This window comes from Macaca fascicularis, chromosome 9, assembly GCF_037993035.2.
Source record: "Macaca fascicularis isolate 582-1 chromosome 9, T2T-MFA8v1.1".
Lineage (NCBI taxonomy): Eukaryota > Metazoa > Chordata > Mammalia > Primates > Cercopithecidae > Macaca > Macaca fascicularis.
In genome coordinates, this window is record NC_088383.1 from 55796068 (window position 1) to 55816247 (window position 20180).

Below are 20180 nucleotides of genomic sequence, written 5' to 3' on the forward strand. Positions count from 1 at the left end.
AATCAATCAATGGATAAACAGACAGGTAGATTACAGCTAATAAAAAATAATGAATGCAAGTTGTATAACACAATCAAAGTGTTTGTTGTTGTTTATTTTGTTTGAAATTAACTGGCATGCTGGATCTCATTGACACTAGCATCAAAATACCTGATATTATTAACCATGACATATGTTAGTGGTTTCTATGACTGCTTCCCATCACTACTCCCCACCTCAGTGATCTTTAGTGATCCATTTGCTCATCATATCAAAACCAATTTCCCCAAAGCAAGGCTATTATGAATTTGAAAAAGTTGATTATTTCCCAGCAGATAACTTTAAATGTCATGGAGCCTATTTAAAGACAGCTTTATATCACAAACCTTATGTTCAAGCCTTAATATACAACCAAATGGACCAAATGAGGCAAACAGAATCAAGCTTCCAAATATAACCATAATTCTAGATTAGCTCTCAAAATAAGATTGCAGTTCACATATTCTACAAAGTATGTTTTGACATTAAATGTAATGTACTGAGGATCATTTTTCTGATTTACACTTGCTTTGGTTTCTACCTTTGGGGAGATGGCTCTGACTATGAAAAAGTCACTGTGAGCCTGCCAGGCTGCATCTCCCTCCCAGTGGTGAAATCAGGCCCCATTCTCCACGTTGCCTTTTCCTTCAGATTCTTATTTACATATGAATGTTTCACAATTTTTTTTTTCTCTTCCTTCTAAAACTAAGCAGAGATATTTCCTCTACCTAGTGTTATTCATTGTGAGGAGAGGCATTTTTTCTTGCAGGTGGGAGAGTATAGATAAGGGTAATAAAGTTCCCATCGTTTTTTGTTTTTTTTTTTTTTGAGACGGAGTCTCGCTCTGTCACCCAGGCTGGAGTGCAGTGGCCGGATCTCGGCTCACTGCAAGCTCCGCCTCCTGGGTTTACGCCATTCTCCTGCCTCAGCCTCCCGAGTAACTGGGACTACAGGCGCCCGCCACCTCGCCCGGCTAGTTTTTTGTATTTTTTAGTAGAGACGAGGTTTCACCGTGTTAGCCAGGATGGTCTCGATCTCCTGACCTTGTGATCCGCCCGTCTCGGCCTCCCAAAGTGCTGGGATTACAGGCTTGAGCCACCGCGCCCGGCCCGTTTTTTGTTTTGTTGTTGTTTTTGTTTTTCTGAGCATGAACTAGTTGTATTTATTTTCTTTTAAATCACAAAGTGTGATTGCTGTAGCACTTCAAAGTGTGATTGCTGTAGCACTTCTTCTCAATTCCATTTTCTTTTTTAAAAAACAACTGTAAATTCAATTGTACAGGCAGTTTCAAGTAATCAAAACATAATATATTAATCTTGACATCCGTGGTTTGTGGATTCAAGTCTCTACATTCTCTAACTTGTAATGTTTATGAGGTAGTGGATGTGAAGAGTTCATAAGTCAAATTCACATCTAATTTGTACTGGTTTCATCATTCATCACAAGATATGCTACTGAACAACAGTGAGTATGCTGTCGATATGTAAATACACAAATACACATGCACATAACATATAACAAAACAGTTTTTATGATGTGCCTCTTGCATTACAATACTCTTATGTAGCTATACAACTCCTGCAAGAGATAAAGTAAATATAAAAGCTATTTTTTTCAGTTGCATGTACATAGATGTATCCTAGAGAAATGCTATTGTGCCTCAGAAACGGCATTTGTAAATGATTTTTTTTAAAATTAGACAAACCCAAAGTTCTATACTATGGAATACGTTTGTCTTAGTTTGTTTTTAATCAGTGAGTATAGATGACTAGTTCATTCACTTAGTCTTTCAGAAGAGTGTTAATATCAAAATCATCATATGGTCTGATTTTTTTAAAAGCCCAGTTCCTACAAAACAATAAAATCAGACCTGCTGAGGTTCTGATAATTACGAGAGAAGCTTAGTACCAAATACATATGCTATTTCTCCATTTGCACAAGAGAGTTAATTTGTAGAAAACAGAAGACTAAAAGTTGGTAAATCAAATGTGTTTTATAATCACGTCTGTGAGAGACGAATACTCTTATGACTTCTGGAAATACCAAAATTTGAAATGACTAAATAACTGACATGCCAAGGAATTTGTATTCTCTTGTTCTTTTACACACTAGGGGAGAAAATAGTAAAAACTAGCATAATTGTGTGGCAAAATATCCATGAAATAATATTTTGAAAATTAAAATATGGATTTAAAATAAGACAAACGGATGTGTGTTTTAGATGTGTATGCCTAAAAGATGGATACTGTGAATATCTAATGGCTCTCTTGGTTAAGCCACAACTGGTGGACCTCACAAGTGTCAAATATGTTGTTCCAAAATGTCAGTTGTTTAGACTCATTTCTCAGCTTGCTATAGATGAGTTTCCTTTCACATTTGGAGGCATCCTGTTGGGGAAACTGAAGAACAGATGTTAAGTGTGAAGTGTCTCCCTCCTTAGTTCATATTCATATCACATTGTTCGAGCTGCCACATGCAAACAATATAAACACTAAGCCAACTGGTCCTCTGCCTACTGCTGACATGGCAGAAAATATCTAGGAGGTAGTCCGAGGGGCATATGTATACCTGCTAGGTGGCCTGGTTCTCCAATAGTCATGCAAGTATTGCTAAATTTGTTTCACTCCTGGGAATTCAAGCTTCTATTTCAGATTCCTAATCCATGGCAATTAATTATCTTCTCTGAATACCCAAAGCAATGTATGTTGCTTAACATATAATAAAGTTAAGTCCACTATTATTCCTGTTTTATAATTGAGAAGACTAGAGTCTGGATTATTTAAGCGACCAAAGTCACACAGTCAGTCAATGACAGAGCCCATGATTAAAATTCTGTCTGTCCCCAGATTTGTGTTCTTCAAATAATGACATTTCTGCACAGTTATTAATCTGAGTAAATAGAGTCCATAGTGAATTATTAGCTGATTTCAGGAGATTCCATGCAAATAAAAGTCTTTCTGTCATTTCATGTTCTGCCAGTCTACATTAATACAAATCAGAGCGATAAGGCAGTTTATTTAAAAATATTAAAAGTAATAGAAAGTTGAACGGAAGGATGAATGGATGGATTTACTAAGAGACAGATAATAGATCAATTGATGAGTGAGAGAAACACAGAGAGAAAGATAAAATAAAATTAACCACACTAATAAAAGTATGATTTGGTATATAACAGAAAAAGTTCTTTAGTTTGTGTGTGTGTGTGCGCGCGCGTGTGTGTGTGTAGGTGTTCCGTCATAAAAACACAATTATCTAAAACATAAAGTCTCAATCTTTTTCTTAAGAAATATTTTTAATTTAGGCTGGTTACAACTGTGAATTAAATTTTATTTTTATATTTTATTTTGATTTTTATCTTTTTTAAGACGGAGCATCGCTCTACTGCCCAGGCTGGAGTGTGGTGGCGCAATCTTGGCTCACTGAAACCTCTGCCTCCCAGGTTCAAGCGACTCTCCTACCTCAGCCTCCCGAGTAGTAATTTTTGTATTTTTAGTAAAGACGGGGTTTCACCATGTTGCCGAGGCTGGTCTTGAACTTCTGACCTCAAGTGATCTGCCCGCCTTGGCCCCCCAAAGTGCATGGATTATAGGTGTGAGGCACCATGCCCCGCCAAACTGTGAATTAAATTTATGTCTATAAAAGGTGAGAAATATTATTAATGAAGACATTTCTTTTGTGATACTTAAGTTATACATGTGTAGAAGGTGCAGGCTTGTTACATAGGTATACATGTGCCATGGTGGTTTGCTGCCCATCAACCTGTCATCTACATTAGGTATTGCTCCTAATGCTATCCTTCCCCTTGGCCCCCACCCCCTGACAGGTCCCAGTGTGTGATATTTCCCTCCATGTGCCCATATGTTGTCATTGTTCAACTCCCACTTCTGAGTGAGAACATGTGGTGTTTGGTTTTCTGTGTTTGCTGAGAATGATGGTTTCCAGCTTCATCCTTGTCCCTGCAAAGAACAAGAACTCATTCTTTTTTATGGCTGCATAGTATCCCATGGTGTATATGTGCCACATTTTCTTTATCCAGTCTATCATTAATGGGCAATTGGGTTGGTTCCAAGTCTTTGCTATTGTGAATAGTACTGTAGTAAACATATGTGTGCATGTGTCTTTCTGGCAGAATGATTTATAATCCTTTGGGTATATACCCAGTAATGGGATTTCTGGGTCAAATGGTATTTCTAGTTCTAAATCCTTGAGGAATCACCACACTGTCTTCCACAATGGCTGAACTAATTTACACTCCCACCAACAGTGTAAAAGTGTTCCTATTTCTCCACATCCTCTCTGGCATCTGTTGTTTCCTAACTTTTTAATGATCGCCATTCTAACTGGCCTGAGATGGTATCTCATTGTGATTTTGATTTGCATTTCTGTAATGACTATTTCTGTAATGATGCGTTTTTTTCATATGTTTTTGGCCACATAAATGCCTTCTTTTGAAAAGTGTCTGTTCATTTCCTTCGCCCACTTTTTGATGGGATTGTTTTTCTCTTGTGAATTTGTTTAAATTCTTTGTAATCTCTGAATATTAGCCCTTTGTCAGATGGATAGATTGCAAAATTTTTCTCCCATTCTGTAGATTGCCTGTTCACTCTGATAGTAGTTTCTTATGCTGTTCTGAAGCTCTTTAGTTTTATTAGATCCCATTTGTCAAGACATTTCTAACCAGCAACAGGTTCAATATCGGAGCCTTTATGTCTTTGTCCACAAAGTGAGTTATGTGCTGGTGCACAGGGCAGCAGTGTTTAAGGATATATTCTTTTCATGGAGTAACATTCAACTCAAACTTTAATGGCAACACTTTAAATCTTTCCAAGCTCTAAAAGCAATTTCTTCTGCTTAATTGCTTTTTGGGGACTGTAATACATGTGGGCATTCTTACTCTAAATATACATTCTTACTCTAAATATAACTCTCTTACATTCTTAGTAAGTAAGAGTAAACTTACTCTTACATTCTTACTCTAAATATAACTCTCTGCATTTATTTTCACCATTTCTTTTATGGCCACTTAAGTGACTTTTCTCTGGTTATTTATGCAATATAGGTGACAATCCTATTTGGTTTTCTATTTGAATATTCTGTAAAAGCTGAATAACAACTCCAAAATACAACACAAACATGCATATACATATACAAACACTTACTGTATTTTATTCAATTAGTAAATGTGTTCACTTAAATTCACACACAACTATACCTATAGGCACGCCCACACATACACACACACATACACTGTTTTGCATTCCTATTTCCTTTATCTGTACTTGGTTTAGTTATGGCTTTTATTTTTTTTTCACTTCGAACACTTTTATTTTAAAAAGAAAATTAAAATAGGTTATTGGGATCAAAGATATAAGCTTTTTGTTACTTTGCATGATTTTTTAAATTCAAAATATGTACTTATTTCAGTTCTTATTTTTATAATTATTAGAAGACTTTGTCTAATTACCCTATAAATCCCTGGAGAAAGGTGGCCGCCATATACTTTATTTCTTGGTTATATGTATAAAAATCAGCAGGCGCCGGGCGCGGTGGCTCAAGCCTGTAATCCCAGCACTTAGGGAGGCCGAGGCGGGTGGATCACGAGGTCAGGAGATCGAGACTATCCTGGCTAACATGGTGAAACCCCGTCTCTACTAAAAATACAAAAAACTAGCCAGGCGTGGTGGCGGGCGCCTGTAGTCTCAGCTACTTGGGAGGCTGAGGCGGGAGAATGGCGTGAACCCGGGAGGCGGAGCTTGCAGTGAGCCGAGATCACGCCACTGCACTCCAGCCTGGGAGACACAGCGAGACTCCGTCTCAAAAAAAAAAAAAAAAAAAAATCAGTAGGCAATGTAAAAATGTTTTGTGTGAATTTATGTGAGTTATAATTCTAATTCTATGTCAATATTCACCTCAGATTATCACATGAAAGTTTAGTCACCAAGTATGCCTCATACTGAAATACCCACTGATTAAATCAGTTGACAACCAGCTCCTATCTTACATTAAAATCGCCAGGATCAATAGAATATTTTCTTATTATCTAGATTCTCAATCCACTGCTTCTACTCACAAACTTCTCCCCCACGATAAACATACACACACACGCACACAGACACATACACATCTCCCAGATAAACTCTTATGGTCATACCAAGGTAATCCCACTGCTTCCATTTATTAAATAATTGATTGAAAATATTTAGGTAAGAAAAATGGTTGTGTAAGAGTAATATTGTTAGCAACTGCTAAAACTGAATGTCTATGTACCTTCAAAATTCATATGGTGAAACCCTACTCCCCAGTGTGACAGTATTCAGTGGTGGGCCCTTGGGAAGAAAATAGTTGGTGAATGAGATTAATACTCTTATAGGAAGAGACACCAAAGAGATCATCTCTTTCTGTCTCTCAGTCTCTGCTGTGTCAGTATATAATGAGGAAATGGCCATGTGCAAACAAAGAAATAGGCCCTCATCATCACTGGATGTGCAAGCACCTATTTATCTTAAATCTTCCAGCCTCCAGAACCATGAGAACAAGCGTTTTCTGATTAAGTCACCCAGTCTACGGTAATTTAACAGCCCAAAGTAACTAAAACAGCAATTATCTCATGAATTTGGAAATGGTCTGTGTACACATTATTAATAATTAATTTTGGAAAATTTACTTATTCTTTTGTAAATCTCAGTTCTCACTAAAGAATAGGGATGATAACAATACCCTATCCCCAGCATGGCCATGAAAATTAAATGGTAAAATGAGTCTAAAAAGCCTGATGTATAATGGGCATAAAGTATTCAATATATGCTGATATTTACTTCTTTTCCCTTTACAAGTACATGCAATATGCTCTGATGAGGTCTTTTTAAAATTGTTCACAATAATTGATACTTTACAAGTTATATCATGTAATACTTTTCACCAAACCTGGTCTCTGGCTTGATCAGTTTTATTCTACATTTGAAATTTGTACTTAGACTTACGGGACTACTTTCTTCCATGAAAGATCTAATACCCTACAACCAAGTGCTTCGTTATTTGGAATTGAAAAGTGAAATTATTTGATTATATCTAAGTTAATTTAAGAATTTTAAGTATATAATGTTTAACCGTTAAGTAGTTTACTTCAATTATTAAAATGACTGAGTCCGAGTAACTGATTATACTTCCTTGGCACACTAGGCCAGATGTCAAGAATCAAGAACTTTATTTTCAGAACTGGCACTCATTAGCTCTGGGTTTGGAGAATTCATTTATTCTCTTCATTCTTTCTGAATAGTTTAGCATTGTTTTCTAGAAGTGATTCAGTTTAAATGCACTATGTGGAGGCTTATAGGTTCCATTCTTTTAGGGAAAATAATTTTGAAAAAGAGAATAAAAAACTCTAGGCCAAAAGAGATCTATGGCTGTCTCACAGCAAGAGTGAAACACTGAGCTGCCCACATGGTACATAAATATTAAAATAAAGAAGGTAAGCTGACTGTGAAAAACAACAGCTAAATTATGGCAATAAATGAAAAATGTCAGTAATATCTCCACTGGGGACACTATGGAATGGTGGGGACTGAGGATAATTAGAAAAGACAACCTGCCTAAACATGGCAGCATCTACTAAGACTTATGACTCTGTTTATGAAGAATATGAGTAGATGTCCTGATATTTAAACACGTACCAAAAATTAAGATGTTCATGTGAAATGGTTTTTTTTGTATTTTGCTAATTTGATTATTTTAAAGTAATAATATATTTTATTCTAACAAATATATTGTCAGCTTAAAGGCTACTAGTTTCTTATCTATTAAAATTTGCTTTTCCATTTGATGCTTGAATTTTTTCTATGACATCACAAGTAAGTTATTGGTTACACATGAACAAATGCATAAATGGAATTATTATTACTTTCTTTGACAAATGCTTTTACATATGTAAAATTTTCATCTTAGAATGTTATTTTATGTGTTTTTACAGAACTATCTATCCTCTCTTCCATGATACAACTTTGTTAGTTCTATTTCTTTAAGTAACATTGAAGATATTTAGTTATTTTTCTGTTTTCATATATCACATTCTTATTCCACTAAAATACTATACTTTCTTCAGTTATATATGATTGGATTTTTTAATCATCCAGATACATGTCTTGTGACATAATAGAATCTTTTTTATTCTTAGAATGAAAGAGCTACACCATAGTAGAGAAAACTTATTAATTTACTATATCATAGCTACTATGGTATAGTATATAAATTATGTTTATGAAAATTTATGATTATTCAGATTAAGTCCTGCATATGTAATGTTAAGATTTTTTTACTTTAGTTTTCTGAGAACTTGATTTACTAAAAGGTAAATAAATCATACCAGGATGATTATAAATATATCATTATTATTTTAAAAGGTATGCCCCAGTCCTCTTCTTACTGTTGGATAAGCTCATTTTGAAACCACAGTTCCAGACTTTTCTTCTGAGTACAATAAACATATTTTAAAGCAGTGGCAAATATTTGTTTTGTCTGCAACTCCATCTCCAACAGGTAATTTGTTCAACAATTGTCAGTATGAACTGGATGTCCTTTACATGAGCTCCTTAGATTTTTTCAAGGCCATTGGTGCTTCACAACATTTTTTCAGAGATTACATTCTAGTCAGTTTCTTTATTGTCCATTCAAAACACTTGCTGAGACCTAGGGTGTCAGATTCTATTTTGCCTGTTATTTGGCATTCCCTTCTCTTCCCAGGCCGTTTAGCTACACATTTCCTACTGGACTATCTGCTTTGGCATTTAGTAAATAAATACCGTAAGTCACTGAGGGTGTGGGAAGAAATATTGAGTCATAGATACCATTTTCTCTTAGGGAATTTTCCTCTGAAGGCTTGCAAGTGTGGTATAGTTCAGTGTAGTGCTAGCAGCTTCTGTTCTAAGGACACAGCTAATTGGGTTCATAATCCAAGTTAAGTTAAACAGATTATTTAACCTTTTTATGTTAGTGTTTCTATTTTGTAAAGTGGTTATAATGAAACCATTTACTATATAAGATTGAGTAAGATCTTCATAGATCTGAAGAAATATTGTACTAGAATGCTTAGTGAAAAATGACACATAATAAATATTCCATACATTTTGGCCTTTGCTCTCATTGTTATTTTTACCATCAGCTCTCTATCTCAACCTTGAAACCTGGCTCAGCCCCTGTGGAACTGTAGTATATTACCCCTGTCCCAAAACGAAGACCTAGACCATTTACCCTTACGTGGTTCCTATATCCAAGGTCCCAGAACGGTAGAAGGGGGAAATGTCACAATAATATTCAAAATATTTGAAAGCAAATTGCTATTATTTTAGTTTGAGAATAGAGCTTGATAGAATTTGACCTTGTATTTCCTTAAAATATTAAACTTGTATACTCTCAACAGTTATATTAAAAATATTTATTCAGGTATAGTCAAAATTTTCATCCTATATTCTATTGAAATAAAAAACTGCTATTAATATGAATGTAATCTTATGGAATATTACTTCTTCAACTGAAAAAAAAAACCTAAAGAAAAAAACAAAAACAAATGAACCTAAGGTGAGAAATTTTGAAGAAGAGTAATCACTTGTATTCTTGGCAGGATGCTAAATGATAGACAATAGTTAGAACAAATATTAGTTCAATATTGAGTCATCTGTCCCCTTGCAGTTCTCTGCCTCTTTTTCTACCATGATTGTGTTTGCTCAAACATACAAGTATGAGACCACATGATCTGTGGTCTTCTCTTTTATTGTTAGAGATAAATAAAAATTCTCTGAGTTTTGAGCTTTAGCGTCAAATAAGCCTGCTGAAAACCATCTTTTCCCTCATTTTTTACATCAGGGAAGCTGTCAGCCACAAATCAGGCTTCAACAGGCCACCTTTGGGCCATCTGATGTACTACGTTGTCGACTTATTATATTCACTTATAACAACTGTTGTTATCATGCTCCAAACAGCAAGTGTTGAATATAGAGACAGGCCTGCAGTAGACTTATCAGTCACATTCCTTGCTTGACAATCTTCAGACAGAAATTTCCAAAGAGAAAATAGACATCTGTAGTGCAATATTCTATTTCACACCTTCAGTACCTTAAATCTTCCATGTTTGGTGGTATAAGTAATGTACTGAGCATAGGCTAATGGATTTTTAATTTCATACTCTACAGCCATATTTTTTTCTCTGCATTAAGCACTGAGCAGGTGGTATTTTCTAATTGTTCATGTCATTTTTCTTCCATCATGAGGGAAAGAGCTCAGAGACGTGTACAGTGGCATTTGTAGTTAAATGATGATGGATGAATAAAGGAGTGATATGTGTTCTTTGACCACGAAGGCATTTAATTTGGGATCCATGGTAAAAGAAATGTGTGAGGTGGGGCTGAGCCCTGCCCTCAGTAGTTTAGGTGCCATTCAATATCATCTAGCAGTGCTTTATCTTGGCTCTTGTTGCTTGCTAAGAAATGAATTGGAACATGCAATTAGTAAGAGAAGTGTTCATTATCTGCATTTAACAGAATTAAGTTCCTCTGCCACAGTTAGTAAACCTCACTGCGGGGGCATTATTGCAATTGTGAGGAAGCTGCAAAGGATGACTGCAGCAACTGTGATACGAGTTACAGGGTCTCTGCTTGTCGTTGGAGATTTATGCACAATTACAGATACCGACTTTCTCATCTAATGATATCAGCTAAAGTCATCTTTTATAATTCTTCCCTTCCATTTTCATTATACAGAAATTAAGAAAACAAAATACATCATGCTCAATAATAAGGATTCTGAGTAGAAACTCACCAGTTCACCTTAGCTATATTTTCTCTTTTGCATTTCTTTTCTTTTTCCCTCCCTTCCTTCCTCCTTCCCTCCCTCCCTCCCTCCCTCCCTTCCTTCCTTCCTTCCTTCCTTCCTTCCTTCCTTCCTTCCTTCCTTCCTTCCTTCCCTCCTTTCTTTCTTTTTTTTTTTTTTTTTGTTTGGTATAGTTTCGCTCTTGTTGCCCAGGCTGGAGTGCAATGGCGCGATCTTGGCTCGCTGCAACCTCCACCTCCCGGGTTCAAGCGATTCTCCTGCCTCAGCCGCCCAAGTAGCTGGGATTACAGGCATGTGCCACCACCCCGGCTAATTTTGTATTTTTAGTAGAGATGGGGTTTCTCCATGTTGGTCAGGCTGGTCTTGAACTCCCAACCTCAGGCGATCTGCCCGCCCCGGCCTCCCAAAGTGCTGGAATTACAGGCGTGAGCCACCGCACCCGGCTTGGGTTTCTTTTCTTTTACTTTCTTCTCTCTCTCTCTCCTTTTTCTTTGAAAATTTCGGAGTGTAAACATATACATCATTTTAATTTGAGTCCTTATGTGTTGACAGTGTGCAAGGAAGAATGGGAAAGTAACTGTAAGTGGAGCTCAGAAAGAGCTAACAAATTCATGGAATTATTTACAACTTTTTCTTTCTTTTTTTTTTTTTTCTGTGATACGGAGTTTTGCTATTGTTGCCCAAGTTGGCGCGATCTCGGCTCACCGCAACCTCCGCCTCCCGAACTCAAGTGATTCTCCTACCTCAGCTTCCCAAGTAGCTGGGGTTACAGGCGTCCGCCATCATGCCTGGCTAATTTTGTATTTTTAGTAGAGACGGAGTTTCTCCATTTTGGTCAGGCTGGTCTCGAACTTCCGACCTCAGGTGATCCGCCCACCTTGGTCTCCCAAAGTGCTGGGATTATAGGCCTGAGCCACTGTGCCTGGTCGACAGGGGTTTATTTTTATGAGTTACAGACTATGTGCTTTGAAAATGAGGCAACAGATTTAAGGATGTAATCATAATTTAAGGATATTGAAAATGATATAGGAATAAACTTCGTTTAGTCATGGATTTATGCATTCTTCAGATGACTATGTGTGTGAATATTTAAGAATTCTAAAACCACGTGGGGTTACTTATAACTATATAGGAGCCTAATACTATAATGGAATCAGAACATACTTTGCTGAAGGGAGGAGGATTTTAAATGAAAATCTTCTCTCTACATCTTTATGTCTCTAACAAGAATCCACTGAGGACCTACATCTCCCCAAAGGTTAACAGCCCTCTTCTCAGTTTTCCTGGTAAAGTGTTTTTTAAACTGGTAGAATACCTTGTGTCACTCTCTATATTTTTCTTATCTCAAGTAGAAAAAAAAATTGCCCTTTTGCTTGGGACTGTTAACAGTCCTGGTAGTGGAAAAGTAGAAGGAAATGATTCTGTGAATTTTCTGTTGTATAAAGTTTAGCCAATTTAGGACTTTTGAATGAAGGACCATACAGTCAAGGATTTAGGAACTTTAGCTCAGGAAAGAAAACTACATAGGTGTTTAATCGTGTCCTTATTAGCTGGGTAACTTTGAGCAAGTTTTATACATATCCTTCCCATGATTTTTTCATTTCTAATACTGGCTTAGTAATACAGTATGTTTCATAGACTAATAGTGTTTATTTTACTGTAACTGGGCCACAGTTAGGAAGTGCTCAATTAAAATTAACTGTCATTATTCCTATTATTAATATGGTGATGAACAGCTAAAGAGCATTTAAATAATTATCATTAATATGGATAAATATTAAATGATCTGAAGAATCAGGAATTTTATATTTTAAATGATATTTTATTTATATTGGTAATACAATTCTGATCAAATATTAATATATGTTTTATATATATTTACTCCTAAATTTCTTACATATATAACTATACAGATATAATATGTACATCAAAATACGAAAATATGAAATTTTTTTATACTTTAAAGTTCTGGGATACATGTGCAGGTTTGTTACACAGGTGTACATGAGCCATGGTGGTTTGCCATATCCATCAACCCGTCATCTACATTAAGTATTTCTCCTACTATCCTAGCCCCCCAAACCCCAACAGGCCATGGTGTGCAATATTCCTCTTCCTGTATCCATGTGTTCTCATTGTTCAAGTCCCACTTATGAATGAGAACATGCGGAGTTTGGTTTTCTGTTCCTGTGTTAGTTTGCTGAGAATGATTTCCAGCTTCATCCATGTCCCTGCAAAGGACGTAAACTCATCCATTTTTATGGCTGCATAGTATTCCATGATGTATGTGTGCCACATTTTCTTTATCCACTATGAGATAAAATAAGACATAGAAGTTATAATCCACCCTAATGAATCATCTTGTAGGGAAATAGGGATCTACAAATTCCTCTTTGGAGGCCATAGGCAACAAGATGGGAAATAAGATTCCCCAAAGGTCAAATATTTCGTTCCTATATTCCTGCTTCTTTTATAAGTGATTTTATTTGAACATTATATATTCAAGTAAGAGTAGAAGGAGATAAAATTTTAAAACATTATTGTTATGGGCAAGAGTTTGCAAATAAAATTATTATTAGAATCATCTTATGAAGGGGTGGCCTGCCCCTCCACACCTGTGGGCGTTTCTTGTTAGGTGGAACGAGAGACTTGAGAAAAGAAATGAGACACAGAGACAAAGTACAGAGAAAGAAAAAGTGGACCCAGGGGACCGGCGCTCAGCATACAGAGGACCCACGCCGGCACCGGTGTCTGAGTTCCCTCAGTATTTATTGATCATTATCTTTACCATCTTAGAAAAAGGGAAGTGGCAGGATAATAGGATCGTAGTAGGGAGAAGGTCAGCAGTAAGACATATGAGTAAAGACCTCTGTGACATAAGTTTAAGGAAAAGTGCTATGCCTTGATATGCATATGTGAACATCTCCATAAACCTTTTTAGTGCATAAAGAGCAGCATTGCGCTAGCAAGTCCCATCTTTCGCCCTAAGGCGGTTTTCTGCCATCTCAGTAAATAGAACATACAATCGGGTTTTATACCAAGATGTTCCATTGCCCAGGGATGGGCAGGAGACAGATGCTTTTCTCTATCTCAACTGCCAAGAGGCCTTCTTTCCTCTTATATTAATCCTCCTCAGCACAGACCCTTCACGGGTGTCAGGCTGGGGGATGATCCGGTCTTTCCCTTCCCACGAGGCCATATTTCAGACTATCACATGGGGAGAAACCTTGGACAATACCTAGCTTTCCTAGGCAGAGGTCGCTGTGACTTTTGGCAGTGTACGTGTCCCTGAGTACTTGAGATTAAGAGAATGGTGATGACTTTTCACAAGCATACTGCCTTCAGGCACTTGTTTAACAAAGCACACCCTGCACAGCCCAAAATCCATTAAACCTTGAGTCACCACAGCACATGTCTCTTGCAAGGACAAGGTTGGGGGCAGGGTCACAGATTAACAGCATCTCAAATATAGAACAAGATGGAGTCTCTTATGTCTACTTCTTTCTATATAGACACAGTAACAGTCTGATCTTTCTTTTCCCCACATTCTTATGTTCTTCAAGATAGTTTCCAAGATCCTACTAGTTAGGCAAAGACTCTAATTCAGATTAGTTTTCATTATTTTTATATAATCTTGAAACCTTAAGAAATTTTGGCTACAGGAGGATACTGATAGCAAATACATCTTATAAATATATGTTGAGCAATTTTTAACACAAAGCCCTGAAATTCTTGACTTTCATATAACCCAGAACCCCTAAGAAAGAAAGGCACATGTACATAGAAGCATTTTGAGAAATTTTACATCAAAACTCTTATCAGGTATTAACTTTGAAAATTATTCCCTTACCTCCTAGACTTGGCTAAATGTCTTCCTGTTTTAAATATTATGGTAGCACTTCCTTTCCTGCATTACCATAACTAACTTTCCACTAATCTTTCTTTTAAGTAAGCTGCTAATTTCCATGAAGCCCAAATCATTTCTTCTTTCTTTCCCTGATACCTAGTGCAGTACTCTGCACTTGACAGGTGTTGGGAGACAGTCCTCCAAGTGTCTTTGGTATTTCTGCACAACTGTTTTTCCGCACTAGGCTCTCTTTTAAAGGATCTTTGTATAGAGAACAACTTTGGAAGGGTAGGTATCTTCCTCTGTAGCAAGAATAGATGTTCATACCTATCGGTAATAAACATGTCTCCCTCCAAGGCAAATCCTGGGCAGGTTTGCTTATAGCTCATGATAAAATAATTGGGGTCCCTCAGCCTAGAGTAACTCAGCTCTGATGTAAATCCACTGTGTGTAGTATCTACCCAGGTTCCTCTACTTTGTCCTGTTGGACTTTTCGGGTAAAAGGAACAATAGGAATGAGCAACTCATGCCCCTTGCTATGCCTTGAGAAATAAAGACCTTCTCCATGAACCAGGGGTCTTGTATCTTCTCAGCATTCATGACATTGTGGCAGGCTAACACGGAAAGTCATTAATAAATGTGTATACATGAATAGATATATATGAAACAAGTACATATGCACTCCCCATTCGTATTGTATGGGGGAACTTTCGAAACTCCCACATCCTTAGAATACAGTATTCCTAATCACCTCATGCCTTTATATAGAGCAGACCAGTCAATTTCAAGACAGTCTAATACAAATCTATTTTGCATATAAAAATCCAAAAAGTAGGACTGGTGGAATTTGTTGGTCCATTTTTCACAAGTAAACATTCTTCATGTAAACTGATAAGTAAAAAAGGGATGATTTTTGCTTTGGAAGTATGGTCACTTTATCCATCAGTGCTCTTGTTAAATACTTTTGATGTAGAATTCACTATTTTACAGATAAGTGTGAAGCACTGTATGTAAGTGTGTTAATGAAAATGAGATACTAAGAAATTTATGAATAAATTGGCAAACTATAAATTTTAAAAAAGGACTTCATATAACAGTATGTAAAATAAAATCATGTTTGCCAGCAGCTTGCAAAGACATCGAGCACAATAATAGGCCACCAAAGCCATGTTTAATTCATTGTGATCACCGGCAAAATGCCCAGACATTTGCAAAGTGTGAAATAATGGGTAATAAAGAACAATAAGCTTAAGACCTAGGAAAGCAAAATTCCTCTTTTAATTCTGAGATCAATTCTGATTACTATCATAAGTTGAGAGATAGTCTGTCTGTGGCTTCTCATCTCACCTCACAAGTAGAATAAGCCTGTGAAACTCTCAAGGCTCAATCACCTATTTTTCTCAGTTATTATTGGAAAGTACTTACAGACGTTAATGAGTAACAAGACCTTTTAAAAGGCAATTGTAATATCATTAAAGAGAAAAAATGTCATCGACATATAAAGATACTAAGATATTTTTATTATAAATAAGTTTGTCACCAGCATGTACTATGTATTTTCTATAGAGTTAACATTTTAGTAGGCTTTTGAGTTTATAGGAAAATATGGAAGGAATAAATATTTTTTCTCAAGGACATTCTTATTTAAAGAAATAAAACCAGAGAAAATGTATTAAAATATACCATTCATTATAAATAAATGTATATCAAATAATGGTAGAGGGCCTGAGTTAAAACAGTTCTGAGTAAGATACTGATAAATTGGGAAAGCTTTCTTGAAGAAAAAATGTTTTAAATAATCTAATAAAAATAACAGTACAGGTTAGAGCAGACAAAGAGAAAATTAAGGCTAAAGTCAAGGGAATTTTAAAAGGTAGAAAGATAACAATAAGAAAATATTGTTTGGAGCTCTGAAGATTACATAGGTTAGTAGGAGCCCTGCAATGCTTTGAACAAATACAGTTAATGAAATTAATATAATATAGTTGCTCATGATGGCTGTACAGAGAACTGTGTGTGAGCTACAGAAAAGGCACTATAGGTTAATGGCAGGTGAGTGACATGAAGAAGGAACTTTTCTAATACAATAATAATAATTGTTATCATTTATTGAAGGCATAGTATTCTGGTGACATATATCTATTAGCAATTTAATTATCATGAGAAGTATACAAGTAAGACACTATTATTTTTATTTTATGAAAGATGAAACTCAGGCAGAGAACATTTTAATAGTTACTATATGGATCCATTGTGTGATTCAAATGGATCCATTGTAGGTATTCAAAGATAAGCACTCCGAAATCAGAGCTATACTTATAATTATCATACCATATTGCTTCTCTAGATAACGTTGTTATAAATGTTAGTATAAGTTTGAAAAAAATTAGGTCCAGTATCACTTCAGAGAATATAAGTAAAAGGTAAAAGAAGCCATTTTCAATGGAGGACCAGCTTTAGGTAAGAGAAAAAAAGAAAAACAAAAACAAAAAAAAAAACTGTAAGATAAAGCAAAAAAGAAAGAAAACAAACAAACCCCAAACCTGACGTCCTTCTTTAGCCCACTGTGATAGTATCACCACCACAAAATTGCCACTGCTTATTGGCACAACAAATAATGGCTAGTATTGATCCATTCATACACAGAGCTAGATATGGGTCAAGCACAAATAAGAAAAATGTGACAACTATGTCCCAGCTAGACATTATCTTTAGGTACCATCCATTTCATTTCACAACCCTAGATATACACAAGATCAAGAGTTTCAAAAGAAAAAACATTTTGGAAGGGATTATTTTGGTTATTCTTGTGCCCCAAATGGCAGTCTTTTAAACATTTATATTTTGTGAAATAAATCTCTTATGAAACCCCATTAGATAACAAAGCAACTTAATCAAAACAAAGATTGCCACCAATACGACTCCCATTCAGTAATTTTAAATGGGGTAAAACATTATTGTCCTAGTTTATTTGGTCATTTTTATTTCAGGAATACAATTAGCAACAAGAGTTGAAGACAGTAGAACCACAGTTGTAGTCTCCTTCACTCCGCCTTGTTTTGTCTATTTTTTCCTGATTATCTAAATAATATAGTTCATTTTTATGATAAGTACATAAATAAAATTTGAATCTTTCTTGGCATTCATTACTTTATCTTAAAAACACAGAGTATTTACTTTTTGTGTGGCAAAGGAGGCCTAATGGGGAACCTTGATCTTCATCTCAACTTGACAGTAAAAAGGTGCTCCTTCCTTCCCCTTTTGCTGCCATGTGTCTGAAAAAGACTAGTATCAAGAATATATAAAGAACTTTCAAAACTTAAGAGTGAACAAAGTTAAATTACAAAGTGGGCAAAAGACATGAATATACATTTCACTGAAAAGAATGTATGTTTGGAAAATCAGAGCATGAAAAGATACCAACATCATTAGCCATTAGGGAAATGAAAAATTAAAACCCCAGTGGGATTTCAATATATACCCAATGGAATAGTTAAAATAAAAAATAATGACAACCCTGAGTGCTAGCAAGCCTGCAAAGAAACTACATAACTGCTGCATGGTTGATGGGAATGTAAAATAACAAAGTCATTCTCTATAACAATTTGATATTTTCTTTAAAAAGCAAACAAACAGTTTAACAGGCAATGACATTATGACTCAGTAATTTCACTCCTGGGCATTTACAGCAGAGTAATTTTTAAAAACCACATTAATTCAAAAACTTTACACAAATATTCAGAACAGCTTTATTTTTAATAACCCCAAACTGGAAACAAACCAGACATTTTTGAAGGAGTGAATAAGTTTAAACAAAATGTATTACATTTGTGCAATGAAACACTATTTAGCAACAAAAAGAAACAAATTATTCATATAGACAACAACCTCCATAAATCTTCAGAGAATTATGCTGAGTAAATAAATCTAATCACAAAAGATTATATGATGTAGAATTTCCCTTGTATAACATTACTGAAGTGACAAAATTATGAGAATGGAGGAAAGATTAGTGGTTGTCAAGGGTTAAAGACGAGGTGAAAAAGAGGAAAATGGATATGGCTAGGAAAGAACAACATGAGGGATTCCATGGTAATGGAAATATCCTGTATGTTGACTATATCAATCTCCATATATTGGTTATGATATTGTACTATCCTTTTGCAAGATGTTACCATTGGGAGAACTGAGATAAGGTTACAAGAGATCTCTCTGTATTATTTCTTACAACTGTAAGTATATCTACAATTATATCAAAATTTAAAGGTTATTTTAAAAAGAGAGTTCTTAAATTAATAATTCATTCTCCCAACCTTAGAAATTAGAAAAGGAAGATTAAAGTGAACACAAAGCAAAAAAATGAAGAAATATTACAGATTAGAGCAGAAATCAATCAAATAGAAAATAAAACAAAAAACAATAAAGAAATTTAAAGATCCAAAGTTTGAATCTTTGAAAAGATAAACAAAATTGAGAAATATTTAGATGATGAATAATATAAAAGGCCGGGCATGGTGGCTCACGCCTGTAATCCCAACACTTTGGGAGGCTGAGGCAGGTGGATCACTTGAGGCCAGGAATTCGTGACTAGCCTGGCCAACATGGTGCAACCCTGTCTCTACTGAAAATACAAAAATTAGCCAGGCGTGGTGGCGGGCTCCTGTAATCCCAGCTACTCGGGAGGCTGAGGCAGGAGAATCACTTGAACCCAGGAGGCAGAGGTTATGGTGAACCCAGATCCTGCCATTGCAATCCAGTCTGGGCGACAACAGTGAAACTCCATCTCAAAACAGAAAAAAAAAAAAAAAAAAAGACAGAAAGAAAACAGAGATAATGTGTTGATTACCAAAATCAGGAACAAAGGTTACTACTGCCAATCCTCCCCAATACCATCCATCATTGTGTGATCTTGGCCACTCAGCCTTTTTTTGGTAAAAAGGGAATGATAATATCTCTCAAGAGTGTTGCAAGATTTAAATGAAATTAAATGTGTTGAAAGCTTCTGTAGAAAATGTAGAGTATGCAGAAGAATCTCAAATTTTATGTTTCTCAGTTTTCCCTTTACATTCTCATTCTTATGGTCATCTGTCTCTCACTGACGCTGCTGCTTCTCATGGAGCCCCCTAAGTGCAGACTAGTTCTCACCCTCAGCTCTCTAACCACTGCCTCTAGAAGTAGAACAAGTGTCCTCTTGCTGAATACTTTTACTTCCTTCTCCTCAAACCCCTCCAGCTTGGAATCTCATACCATTTGATTATACAGGTCACTCTCTCCCAATTTTCAGTCACTTTCCCTCATTCTTTGAAGTCTTTACAACCTGTCTTACTGCCATTATTTTGATATCTCATTTAAATTACTTATCTTCTTTGACATTTGACCTTGTCATTTCCAATGCACTTGCTGTCTTCTGTATCTAGCTATTCAATCTCATGATCTCAGATCAAACCACATTATTACTCATAATTGCAAATTTTTACAATCTAACTTTTAAGTCTCC

At 35.8% G+C, this 20180-nt stretch overlaps 1 protein-coding gene and 1 pseudogene across 1 annotated transcript in view; one reads left to right on the forward strand and one right to left on the reverse strand.

Moving 5' to 3' along the window:
• LOC102120061 (glutamate dehydrogenase 1, mitochondrial-like) overlaps positions 1 to 20180 on the reverse strand; it is a 516922-nt gene that overhangs the window by 190450 nt on the left and 306292 nt on the right. The gene's annotated exons all lie outside the window — the stretch shown is intronic.
• Positions 16678 to 20180, forward strand: part of LOC102139648 (BEN domain-containing protein 3 pseudogene) — a 32295-nt pseudogene continuing 28792 nt past the window's right edge.